This window comes from Marmota flaviventris, chromosome 4 (genome assembly GCF_047511675.1).
Source record: "Marmota flaviventris isolate mMarFla1 chromosome 4, mMarFla1.hap1, whole genome shotgun sequence".
Taxonomy (NCBI): domain Eukaryota; kingdom Metazoa; phylum Chordata; class Mammalia; order Rodentia; family Sciuridae; genus Marmota; species Marmota flaviventris.
In genome coordinates, this window is record NC_092501.1 from 28,390,434 (window position 1) to 28,404,470 (window position 14,037).

Sequence of the window (14,037 nt, forward strand, 5' to 3'; positions counted from 1 at the left end):
AGGGTCATTCTGGCACACTTGGTTCCAGTGAGTGAAGCATTTTGTAGGTGACATGGACTCTCCTTATCTGTCAAACAAAGAGATGAGGCGGGGATTGGCCGCGGGGAACATCGCTGCCTTGGTTTTCTGTCAAACACTGTCAGACGCTGTAACTTGAAGAAATAAAAGGGGAGCTGGAGAAGGACAGTTTCTAATGAGCTGTCGCTGCCAGCCTGCCTCAGCCCTGACTTTGTTCCAATACTATTAAGATAAAAAAATCCTTGAGTTTCTCTCAGAGAAGAAGTGGCCTGGGGCTGAGAGGCACAGACTCCTAAGTAATTTCTCTTATTATATACTTCCAGTGCTTAATCACCATTTCACAGAGGAAGAGCCATCACAGCAGACTCCAAAATTTTGCCCTAGACAGGACGCAGATCCCTCGCACTACAGCTTCATCAGTGCGTTTTCCTGGTTTGCCTAAGTCAAGGAGACCTGACTCAGCCAGACTGAGTGGTAGGTGGCCTTCTGTTTCCAGCAATGTTTAGGACTGAACCGAGGGAGACTTTACAAAGTACTAATGCAGAGATCCTTCTAGAAGTGGTCGGCTTGCATAGGTGAGTTATCTTGGGAACTAGAGAGGTTGGCAAATTGATGCCAAGTATAAAGTTGCATGAGGGGTACACCTAGAAACCAGAGCACCCGCTTCCAGTGATCCCCGGTGGAGAAGCTGACAGGTTAATAACAACAGCCACGAGTGCCCTGCAGCTTTTGTTTAGAGTAGATATAATAGATTTGTTTTATTTTTGTCAGCCCACTATGCTTTTCACTATAGAATTATGCATTTAAGATTATAATAATTAGTTTAAATAGTTGATTATTTAGGATTACAGATGGTATGACAGGCAATAGTCCTGGAAACTTCCTTTGATGAGTTTCCCTATAGCTCATGAATATGTTCTTGTAGAATATTTAGAAGTTTATACAGCAAAATGTCCCTTTCCCTCCTATTCCTTTTCCCAGAGGTAACTACTGTCAACAGTTTGGTGGCCATCCTTCAGTGATCTTTCTAAACATTTACATACTTATGTATGTATACAAATATAAACATACACACACTTCTTTTTTCCATAAATGAGATCATATATCATGTATTGTTATGTAACTGTGCTTTGTTTTGTTATGCTTCATAGTAAATATCTCAGAGATATTTCATGGCAGTATTCATAGGTCTGCTTCACTCATTTTAACTCAGCACAGAATTGCATTGTATGGATGTGTCCTGGTTGTGAAATCACTCACTCATTGGTAGACAGTAAAAACGTTCTCATTATGTTCACTATCACAGTGTTGCAATGAGACTTCAGGACATACATCTTTGTAAACATACTTTGGAAGGGTAGATTTTTAGAGGTAGAATTGCAGAGGTGATGGCAAAGCTCAAGCCATTTTTTTTAGTTCATTACCATTTCTACATTTGTTTATTGCATGATGTGTCTAACTCGGCTCATCTACCAATTCATTTCTATCAGGTTCTCAACCCTGGCAGTATGTTAGATTCACCTGAGGAACTTTCAAAATCACATATGCCCAAGCTGCACCCAAACCATTGAAACAGAATATTTAGGAGTGGAAATAGCTCAGGTTTTTAGATGTTCAGAAAAAAATTCTAAAAATTTAAAATGCAGCAAGGATTGAGAATCATTGTCCTGAACATTAAATAAAACAGAACTCTAGAGCATTTCCAGGTAGTATAATTAATTATTGTGGAAAAAGAATCAGTTAATAGTTACTGGTTAATCGTTATTTGCTTACTCTGAAAATAGCTTGAGTAAATAAAAATTGTGCAGGTGAAATTAAGTGTGATGTTTAATAATTATACAGCATTTCATCTTTTGAAAAAACTGTCCTTTTTATGCCTCTCCCCTTTAAAAAAAAAATCTCAGATCATCTTCAAAGCTGTAAGCAAGGTGGACCAGGAATGACCTTGACCAGAAAGTTGATTGAGGATTTATTGTGTCTCAGAAAAATCTGAGGAGCTTCTTAAAATTCAGATTCTGATTTAGTAGGTCTGGGGAGGGACCTGAGATTTTTGCATTTCTAATGAGCCCATAGGTGGCACTATGCTGCTGGACTGTGATTAGTAAGCACCTAGATAAGAGGTATCGAATTCAGTACAATGGAGAACCAAATTCCATAGAAAAAAACTAGGTGTCATTGAAATGATAAACACTTTGTGTTTGAAATGATAAACACTTTGAGGAGCGGAAAAAAGAAGATAATACAGGGTGGGGAAGAAAGAGGCACTTCCTTTACATCAGAGGATGCCCTTCATCCTCCAGACCCATGTCCTAAACTGGGGCACCTCCTAAAGGGCATGAACAGCATTGCAAGGCTGCTGACATTATACCCTCTCTATATAAAACTGGAGCTTCCCCAGGATTGTCTCTTGCTTTTGATTATAACCTTCCATTCTTGGGGGCCCCGATGGGAGCCCTTGGATCCCTTAGTATTCATCCCACTGTTTTCTCTGCCTCAGCAACAATCTGATTCCACCCTGGGGAACCAGTTTCCCACCCTGAACTTGACCTGTTTTCGCCCATCACCCACTCCATTGGTACAGTGGTCTCCCAGAGATTTTGTGGCCCAGCTTGGCTCCCATGTCATCACACACAGAGGAAATGCTGTCCTTTGTTGATGTCCACTTACCATCAATGGCAGGCTGTCCTCTTTGGGCAGTGGCAGTCACCAGATTTCCCTTCAAAATTGTATTATTTTTATCCATGTAGGCGTTCTTGTCCTACATGGATAAAAATAATACAAATAAATGTTTCCGGTTCCCTCTTTTGTTAATATTTGTATCTTTCTTTAACTTAGCAAATAACTTTGTTACACAGAGTACATCTCTTATTTTCTTCACATTTCTCAACTGGATAAAAATACCTATGTCTTACTAAATGCAAATTTAGATTTTTTAAAAGTGAAGTTTTGCACTTTTGGAACAAAGAGTTACAAGCAATTATAGAGTAAAACAAAATAAGTTAAAGATATTATTTTTAATGGGCCAATTTCTCTTGAAAACATTGGCTGTCAAAATGGATTTCAGAAATTCAGAATTAATGCTTCTAATGAGAAGGGTCTAAGAGGTGTGGCTAGGGTAGAAATTAGAACTGCAATCCTATCCCTGCTGGAGGGAACATTCTGAGGGGAAAAGAACTGGCCTCAACTAGATTAATTCCTTGTAAAAAATTCTGCCCTAGACCTTAGCTATGAAGATTTGTAGCATGTAGCATGGCTGTATCTTTTTTTTTTTTTTAATTGTTGGTTGTTCAAAACATTACATAGTTCTTGATATATCATCTTTCACACTTTGCTTCAAGTGGGTTATGAACTCCCATTTTTAGCCCATATACAGATTGCAGAATCACATCAATTACACATCCATTGATTTACATATTGCCATACTAGTGACTGTCGTATTCTGCTACCTTTCCTATCCTCTACTATCCCCCCTCCCCTCCCCTCCCCTCCCCTCTTCTCTCTCTACCCCCTCTACTGACCTTCATTTCTCCCCCTTGTATTATTTTTCCCTTTCCCCTCATTTCCTCTTGTATGTTCTTTTGTATAACCCTGAGGGTCTCCTTCCATTTCCATGCAATTTCCCTTTTCTCTCCCTTTCCCTCCCACCTCTCATCTCTGTTTAATGTTAATCTTCTTCTCATGCTCTTCGTCCCTACTCTGTTCTTAGTTACTCTCCTTATATCAAAGAAGACATTTAGCATTTGTTTTTTAGGGATTGGCTAGCTTCACTTAGCATAATCTGCTCTAGTGCCATCCATTTCCCTGCAAATTCTATGATTTTGTCATTTTTTAATGCAGAGTAATACTCCATTGTGTATAAATGCCACATTTTTTTTAATCCATTCGTCTATTGAAGGGCATCTGGGTTGGTTCCACAGTCTTGCTATTGTGAATTGAGCTGCTATGAACATCGATGTAGCAGTGTCCCTGTAGCATGCTCTTTTTAGGTCTTTAGGGAATAGACCAAGAAGGGGAATAGCTGGGTCAAATGGTGGCTCCATTCCCAGCTTTCCAAGAAATCTCCATACTGCTTTCCAAATTGGCTGCATAGCTGTATCTTAGTTATTTCATTTGTGCAATGTTCTTCTTATCTTATTCCCTATTAGATTATAGAATATGTAAGGATAGGGCTTTTGGCTTTTTGTTTACTGTGTTATTCTTAGCACCTAGCACAATGTTAGCACATGGTGATTGGTCAATAAATATTAATGGAATTAATGACTAAATCAGAAAGATAAAGAAGCGCTGGTATTAATTTATGAGATGAAGTTAAACTAAGGTTAAAACTAAAATTGAACAAAAACCAAACACAAAAAGCAACATAAGCTCTCAAGAAGTCTTTAAAGCTTAGGAACAGAAGAAAGAGACCTGATTGGAACAACTGGAGAATCATTGCTCTAGTTATATGGAAGATTAATACACACACACACACACACACACACCACCTTACCGCTTTAAGTAAGTTTGCTATGTAATTCTCCATATGCCTTCACTCCTCTTCCATTTACAGAACAAGATGTTTCTCTGTTCCAAACATGGTTTCCATGACTGTTGTCATGGAAATTAACATGATATCATCATAAGAACATCATATGTATGTCATGGAAATTAATGTGACCTCATAGGAACAAGGACCTCCCGCATTATTTTTAAGCACAATTAGTAACTTAATGATTTACTCTAAAGTTTTTTTTTGTAAATATGTTGTATCTGAAAAGGAGATTATGGGAATGATTTTCAAGCACAATTTGATATAAAATATTCTGAGTTCCCTGGGACAAAAGCAAAATATAAGTTCAAAAAACATTACCATCTCGTTCATTCTTTATTTATTTAAATTTTTTTTTCTGGTACTAAGAATAGAACCCAGGGGTGCTTTTCCATTGAGCTACATCCATCCCTTTTTATTTTTCAATTTGAGACAAGAGTCTGGCTAAGTAGCTGAGGCTGGCCTTCCTCAACCTCCCAGTAGTTGGAATTACAGATGTGCACGACTAATCCCTGAACTCTTCATTTCTTTCATTCAATAAATTCTTGTCACATGGGAGGTACAGTGGAGAAGAGACTCTGGTGTCCGACCACCTGTGCTCCTATCCCTTTATCAAGCCGTGTCACCTTAGCAAACTGCTTAACTGATTTTTGCCTCTGTTGCCTCATCTGTTAAATGAACTCACATGACTACTGACTTCAGTTGTTACATAATTTGAATGAATTAGTGTTTGCGAAGCACTTAAAACAGTACCTGGAAGGTAGTAAGCACTGTATAAAGGTGTTAAAATAAAGCCCAGTAATATTCAAGGCAGGTATTAAAAGCTAATAGTCTCCCAGAAAAATAGTGGACAGGTATCATTTGAACACTTGCTACATATTAAGCCTAATCATAGGCAGTTTTGCATCAACTCTGATGTAGATGTCATCCTTATTAATTTCTTCAGTCAATATTTACTGAGTAACTACTAGGTGTCAGGAGCTATTCGAGGTCCTTGGAATTCATATTTTTAAAAATCACTATTTTACTAACAAGTGATTTTCAATAGATCACTAAATTTCCAGATCAGCTCTTAACTGTAGCATTATTCGTATCAAAAACACCTTATTATAACTTCTGAAGTTTTAAATTGCTACATGTACAGTGCTTTGAAAAACTAAATTTTCCTTCCTTCTATTTATTGCTGTGAGCAGATATCTTAATTTTGTATTCTTGTGAAGTTTCTTTCAAACCTGTTTATTTTTCATAAAAACTTGATTTTTAGTTTGTAAAAAGAATAGTTGTCTATTATTTTTCTATTAAAGCTATTCCACAATGCATAACTATATATCTATATACCTACATATCTTTGTATACTTGTACAAATTTCTTTAGGATGGATTCTTAGGGTAGAAATTCCTTGGTTAAATAGCATATGCATTTTGACTGATATTGTCAAAATGCACTCTAAGAAAAGGCTTTACCAATTGTCATTCTTCCCAAAAATGTGTATCAGTATTCTTTCCCTTAAACATAATTTTTATCAATATTTAAAATATTTGTCAGTCTGGTGGGAAAATCGATACATTGGTATGATTTCAACTTAATAATGAGGTTGATTTTGAGCATATTTATTGCCCAGTTGTATTTATGATTGATTGATTTATATCCTTAACTCATTTTTCTAACAATACAATGATGCTACTATATAGTAGATGTGACTGATAAGAATGTTGAAAGTACTTTCCCAAATTATTATTTGCAAATTTTTATTTATGATGTCTATCACCATACAAAGTCAATTTTTTTCTTTATGGTTTCTGAGATTGAGTCATGATTAGAAAGTCTATTCTAACTTAATACCATGTATAAAAAAATCTCCCTTACTTTCTGTATTTTGTTTGTAATTTAAAGTATTTAAATCTTCTGTCCATCTAGAGTTTATTCTTGTGCTTGTTGCAAAGGACAAGCCAGTTTTTAAAAAAATCTCAAATGAATTTGACATAATTCACAGTTATACTATTAGAAGAAGGCCTGTGTTGAAAAGGGACATTATTTCTAAAAACACTTATTGAAAGTTAAATATGGTCATGCCATACTCAGAAAATTCCAAAAACACATATATCTATAGCCAGTGCATCTTTTTTGGGGGTGGGGGAAGTTTCTCTCTGCAATCCAGTCCTCATACATACTAGCTAAATAAAAATATTACTTTGATAGCAGTAATGATTTTAAAAAATCCATTGTTTTCAGTAATTAACAGAAGTCAGATATGAAAATCAAATGATTGGCAAGCAAGTTTATATTTCAAACCTAATGGTTTCCTTCTCATAAATGTTTAATTGTATGCTAGACATAAATAGTCCATGAAAGCATTTTATAGAGGCACCTCCTTTCCTGAAATCCCAAGAGTACTTTCTTCTCTGTAGTCTGGAGGTAGGTAGAACCTCTATGAGGGGAGAAGGAATTAAAAGAGTGAAAGTGTTTTGATGACCTAGCTCCACATATCCCCTGCTACCCAGTAAAAGTCCTATATTCTTTTCTTGTTTTGTTCCATCAGTGAAACTCTTTGGAAAGCAGGGACTAGTGATGTGGAAGGCAGTGATTCAGTTACTGAAGAGTTAATTCTGGATGAAAAAGTTCTAGAGATCTGATACACAACAATGTGCATATGACTAACACTCCTGTATACTTAAAGTGGGTATAATGGTAAATATAATGGTAAATTGACTACAATTTTTTAAAAAAGTTAATTATGCATTATAGTGCTTTTTGTTGTTGTTTGTTTGTTTTGTACTGGGGATTGAACCCAGGGGCATTTAAACACTAAGCCACATCCCCATCCCTTTTTTTTTTTTTTTAATTTTGAGGCAGGGTCTAGCTAAGTTGCTCAGAGCCTTACTAAGTTTCTGAGGTTGGCCTTGAGCTTGTGATACTCCTACCTCGGCCTCCAAGTTTCTGGGATTACAGATGTGCACCATCATGCTGGGCTGCACTGTTGTCTGTTTTTAAATCAGTCCACAAATTTTTGAGTTCTATTAAGTATCTTGTTACTGGATACCAAGAAATGTAGTTGATGATTTTAGGTCTTAAGAAACTAGCAATTAAGTTGAAAGAAAAGTTAAGTACACACAACAAGTAACTGACAACCGCAGGCAACATAATGATACCAAACTAGGGGGAATTTAGGAGTAGGCAGGACTCTCTTTGGGCTATAATGATAGAAATATTTGTTAGTTATTTAAATGGCCTTTGAAGCATTTTAATATGCATTTTCTAAATGGATCCTTTTAATATATTTAGGAGATATTATCTTTGTTTAACAGAGTAGCAAACAAAGGCTCAGAGATTGTCATTTACTCAAGTTTACACAGTAGAACTGGGAACTAGTCTCATTGTTTTTCAGCTCTTATTCCTGGTGAGATTTGTTTAAATTGGCATTGAACTTTTGCTGCCAGAAACATTTTCAGGGCTAGTATAGAACCCAAATGCACTGGGAATATTTGGTTATATATTTGCTACAATTAGAATAATTCATTCTTCTCTATCTTCCTGCCTTAGAGCATGGAGTGACTTTTAGTACAAAAATCAAATTATTTTTTTTCTCCAATCACACTGTTATAGAGGACTAGCATAAAAGTATTCAATTCCACTGCTTTACACGTAGCCCTTTTGTTGTTAGATGTTCCTTACTCATAATGTCTGACATCATTCTTCAAAATCATAACATATGTGCTATTGTTGAGATAGTTCTGATCTGACCCAGGTATGTCAGAAAGGAACACATGGATCAGAATAAAGATAGTAATAATTCAGAAGCAGTCATTGGGGCTAAGCCCACATGCCTTACACACATTTAAAAAACCACATCCTGCTACTTCATAGGTTGACTTCTATCCAGAAAGTACAGGAACATTAGGTGTGTTCACACAATAACCCTATCTGATTACCCAGGGTCAAGCTTCTGTTTACCTTTGTAGAAACCATATCCAGAGCCAGCAGGACAACTAAAACCTGTGCTTTTCACCAATTACCTTTTCTACCACTTCAAGGCAATATAAGCTCTGAAATTATTTATCACCCAAACAGTAAGAAAAAGCCTCTGTTCCTCCCCACTCCCAACCCTACCCCCAAAGTGTGTCCGGTTATAGCTAACACACAGATACAACTGTCAGGGGCTTAGCATTTTGAAAAAGAAGGATAGTGCTGCCCTCTACTGCTGGATGTTAAAAGTGTTAAAAATAAATCCTGCTGGTTTTGGGCAAGATTGACAATCTGCTACATTGCTCTAAACCATTTTTCACATGTTTTAAAGACAGTGTGTTCTTGGCAAACACATTGAATTTGCTTCTTTCCTTATTTCTTCATTTATATTTATCTTGTACCAAAGCCAGGGATTTCAGGACAGCCCTTCCCCTGCAAAGGACATCACAACTTAGAGGGATAAAGCTTAAGACTTTGCTTTAGCAGCAAGACACTATCTGTGATAGATGGTTTAGGGAGCAGGGCAAGGAGGGGGAGATCTTTTCTGACTTTAAGGCCTATAGCCTTCCCATTCTTTTGTGAATTGGAGTGTCTTCATTTGCTTTTTTGCTCAGGTAATCCATTTCTTTTTCTTTTTTTAATATTTATTTTTTTAGTTGGATACAATATCTTTATTTATTTATTTATTTTTATGTGGTGCTGAGGATTGAACCCAGGGCCTCGCACATGCTAGGCGAGCTGTCTACCGCTGAGCCACAACTCCAGCCCTCCATTTCTTTCTTTGTGTTTTTTGTTTGTTTTTGTTTTTGAGTAGAGATGACAGCTACTCTGCTGTTCTGAGTAGAGTGGAATTGTGTTTCAAAAACACTTTTTCTCCCCCACTGGAAAACAACTTTTATTAAGATCCTGCCAACTGCACAACCTGTCCCTGACATTAAGCACCTTCTTCCTTCTCAATCCTGTCTTTTTAAAGTGGTCCCATGAACACTTTTTTTTTCTCCTCCATTGTCTAGAATTGGCTGTGGCCAAACTTGGAATTGGTGACTATGAACTTAAGGTTGATCTTCTTTAGTTCTGTGCCTTATCAGCAAGGACATGGGGAAGGTGAGCAACTGCTTCTTGGATCCCACCACACAGACTTTCAGGATGACAAAGTCATCGGGTCACTTCATTGTGGATAAAACCACCCAGAGGGTTGACGCTCTTTTCAGACAGATATCGTCAGTGGAGGCATTGTTCTTGATCAGTTTGCTGTCCTTGATAAGGTAGCCTTGATCATTCTTGTAGATCTTGTTGATCTCAGTGTGGTGACGGTAGCCTTCTGTCCAACCTTTGCCATAGAGAAGGCCATATGGGCAGGGTGTCATGCTCCAATAAGGTAATCTTGCACAACCCTCAGTGGGTCTTATGGGGCAGTTTCTTGATGTGCCAGCAACTGGTGACTCCTTTGTAGCATTTGCCTTTGGTCACCCCAGTGACATTGATTATCTTATCCTGCCCAAGCACCTGGTTCATGGGGACATGCTGCTCCAGCCTCTCCTGAAATCAGTCAAGTTTATGGGCCACAATATCCCTTAATCACCTGGATCTCCATCAGGTGGGCCTTCTGGCATATAGTAAGCAGGTGCATCTGGGGGTGGGCAATAATGCAGATGATCTGGCAGTACTTCAAGCTGCTGAAGTCCTTCTTTAGCTGCTTCTTGTCCCTGTCATCTTGCCATTTCTTGCAGAATTTGGTGAAGGCCTTCTTCTTAGGTCTATGCCAGTTCTTATGTAAGTGATCGCGTGTGCACTAATGTACTCTGCAAAGATGGTCTTGAAGGTCCTGAGGCCTCCAGAGTTTCCATAGAACACACAATTCCTACAATTGCTCCACATGGTGTCTCCACAGTGGTCACAGCCTTCACAATTTCCTTCTTGTTCACTTTGGATCCTGGCATACAATGTGAGTCATGCCAACCTTGTAGCCCCAGAAAGGCTGTGGGGTGGATGGACTTGGAATGGTCCATCTTCCAAGGGGAATCTCCTTACCTTTCCATGGTGCCTGATGCTGCACTACCAAGTAAAGAAGCCCAAGGATCCACATCTGGGAGCAAAGAACTTCCTACGAGACATCAAATCCCATAGATAAGGCTCTAAAACACTTTTTATTCTTCAGAAAAAGGCAGTATAGAATATAAAGGGCTAGTATTAACACACTTGCAAATTAATTAATTATATGGTCTTATTACCTTTAAATTGCTTTGGGAATTTACAGGTATCTACAAAGTTGTTTGTTTGTTTTTTTTTTAGGATTTTAGATACTTTAAAAATTGTCTTTTCTGCTTTCTTTTTCATTTAAAAAATATTTTGGAGTGCATGCCTGAAAGAGGCCAGATCAGATAGATTTCAAAGAGAGTTAGCCTATTACCCCACAGTTAGGCAGTAAATGTAATATCTGTGACAATAATCGTAGTTTCTACAACTATGTGTATATCCCCCTGTCTACATATACATGTGTATTACACACACACACACACACATATACATATAAACATGTATTATATATATGCATATATACATGTGTATTACATAGATACATATATGTATTACAATTTACAGGTAGGAATACCAAAACTGACATATGAGTAATTTACTCAGAGTTTCAAAACTAGTAAGAAGCAAAGTTACAATTTTATTTCAGGCCCAACCCTATGTGGCTTATCATTCATTTAAAAAAATAAATAAGTATCAAAGCCAAGTGCTTGGAAACAATATCCATGATGATGATGAGGATAAGGAGGAAGAGGAGGAGGAGAAGTGGGAAGCTCAAATACTTATTGAAGTTTTATTAAGTATCAGATATAGTTTAAAGAGTTTTACATGAAATCATTTAATTATATGAATTCATTTAATCTTCATGACAAAACCATGGTGTTGAATTATTATCCTCATGTTATAGATGAGGAAACTGAGGTATACAGAAGAAATTCAGTTCCAGAGGCCATGCTTTTAACCATTATGCTAGACTGTTTCTAAAGTAAAGTACAAAAACTCTACAGCACAACACTTTCTAAATGATGCCCTGGAAATTAATTGCAATAAACACTTAGGTGAAACCATCAAAAGTTCTGAGTCCTATTGATATCTGTTAAAAATCTCAGCACCTCCCCCTGCCACCCATTTTTAGGAAATGTGAACCCAGAGACGCTTTACCACTGATTTAAATCCCCGGTTGTTTTTATTTTGAGACAAGGTCTCACTAAGTTGTTGAGGCTGGCCTTTAATCTCATGATCCTCCTGCTTCAGGCTCCCCAGTAGCTGGGAATTTATAGGCACACATCACCATGCCCAGCTCAGTAACTTTAAATAAAGTTATGCATAGGTGGGTTCCCAGTTCAAGAACTAACCTTAGACTTTGTTCATTCCAGGACTCAGATATGCCTTTCTATGAGACAGGAAGCAAGAATCCTCTCTTGGTCCAGTCCATGTGTTTAGGTCGGGAAAGGGGTCATACATAAGGGAGGGAGGTAGAGAATCAAGGAGATAGGATTTCATCGAGACTCACCCAGGATATAAGCTAGTGAATTTTGGCATAGAGGTTGATCAGCAAACAGGTTCATCATCAAGAGAATCCTTATTACAGTGGGAGAAAAATAACCCCTGAGTGGGGCTCTTACCGCCCACTATTTAGCCACACTATGACTCTTTTCTTTTCTTTCCTTTTGGTACTGGGGATTGAATCCAGGGGCACTTAACCACTGAGTTACATCCTAGCCCTTTTGTTATATCTTATATAGAGATGGGGTCTCACTGAGTTGCTTAGAGCCTTGCTAAGATGCTAAGGCTGGCTTTGAACTTGGCATCCTACTGCCTTAGCCTTCTGAGCCAATGGGATTAGAGGCATGTACCACCACACCTGGCTATACTATAACGCTTGGGTGGATTTCTATCTTTTTTAAAAAAATTTTATATGTATTTTTAGTTATTGATGGGCCTTTATTTAATTAATTTATTTATATGCAGTGCTGAGAATTGAACCCAGTGCCTCACACATGCTAGGCAAGCACTCTACCACTGAGCCACAACCCCAGCCCCTTGAACAGTTCTTTTATAGTATTTTCCCCCCAGAACTAAACTTGAACCCAGGACATCACACATGCAAGACAAGCATTCTACCACTGAGCTACATCCCCAGCCCCCCGCCCCCCCCCATTTTTTTTTTTTTTAGAAATTGACAGTCATTTATCAATTATATTACAAAGTTTTTTGTTGGAAAAGGCCTATTTTTCTCCAGAATTAAAAGAATTCAGTAAAGAAAAGTGTTTTGTCCATAGGATTAAAAAGAAAATTCTACAAAAATAGAGAAATAATTATTTTTACTTTTAGACAGAGTCTCACTAAATCACCAAGGCTAACCTCCAATTTTTGATCCTCCTGCTTCAGCTTCCTGAGTAGCTGGGATTAGAGACATGTACCACCATAGCCATAAAAAACTTTGTTTTTTAAAAGAAATATTTGTTCAGCCTACAACTCAGTTTCCAAATAATACCTTACCCTTAGCGACAGCATAGGCCCAAATATAACCATCCCCAAAGCATTATGTACTTGAGTGCAAAAAGTGTCAACTCCTCCTTCCCCTGACTTGTTCCTAAGTTTAGTAGACCTCCTGGGTATTCGCAGGGGCAAGACTGAGTAAAATAAGCTGGTGTGAATTTGCTTAGAGGACCAGGCAGTGCCCACTGCTGTCCTGCCTCTTATGTTCTGGAACAGCCCTGAAGGTTTCAGATTTCCAAGAGTGTATATCTAAGGAAATTCATTACAGATATAGCTGTTGCTGTGTGGGCTCTTAGTTCCTGTTTTCTAGTTCTTGTGAGAAGAGGGAAACAAGTCAGAAGGAATATAGTAGGCAGAATGCTTGAACAGATCGTTTCAAGGAAGTCAGGAAGCAATAAGAATGCCAGCCCCTTTCTCTTCTGACCCTTACTGCCCATTCCCTAGCCACTTTACCAGGCTGCCTACCTGATTGTATGGTATTAGATTCTGTGAGTCTTTTGTTTCAGCAAGGAGGCAGTGTTGAGTCAATTCTAAGTGTTAAATTTAGCCATGACCTAGAAGGCATTTTGTTTATTTCAAGACTGGTATTTTACTTAAGGGGGCAGACTACAGGGCTCAAGACAGAACAGTACTAAACTTCATCTCTAAAATCCTTTCATTCCTGAGGAAAAGAGTTGGAGACTTGGATCCCATATGATATATAGGATTCTCTCCTTGTCCTACCCATCCTCAGTTACTGTCCTTTCTAAAATTCAGAGTGGATATTATGGGGACATGAAAAAAAACAAACAAAAAAAAAACAACTTCATATGACACTTTGTCCCTATCAGCATTGGCTTGATTATGGAGCTGATTACTCTGTCAATAAGTTTTATTTAGTCTTAGCACAACTGACAGTATTTAGGCAAGCTAGGCTTGTTTTTCTTGCTGGGAATGACGCAGAGAGTGACCAGGATATTGTTGGCCAATACTGTGAAGATCATACTTATAAA

The 14,037-nt window shown here is 37.8% G+C and overlaps 1 pseudogene; it reads right to left on the reverse strand.

Annotated features, from left to right (window-relative positions):
- Positions 1-9,443: 9,443 nt before the first annotated feature.
- Positions 9,444-10,624, reverse strand: LOC114088705 (large ribosomal subunit protein uL3 pseudogene; annotated as a pseudogene).
- Between the last annotated feature and the right edge of the window lie 3,413 nt (positions 10,625-14,037).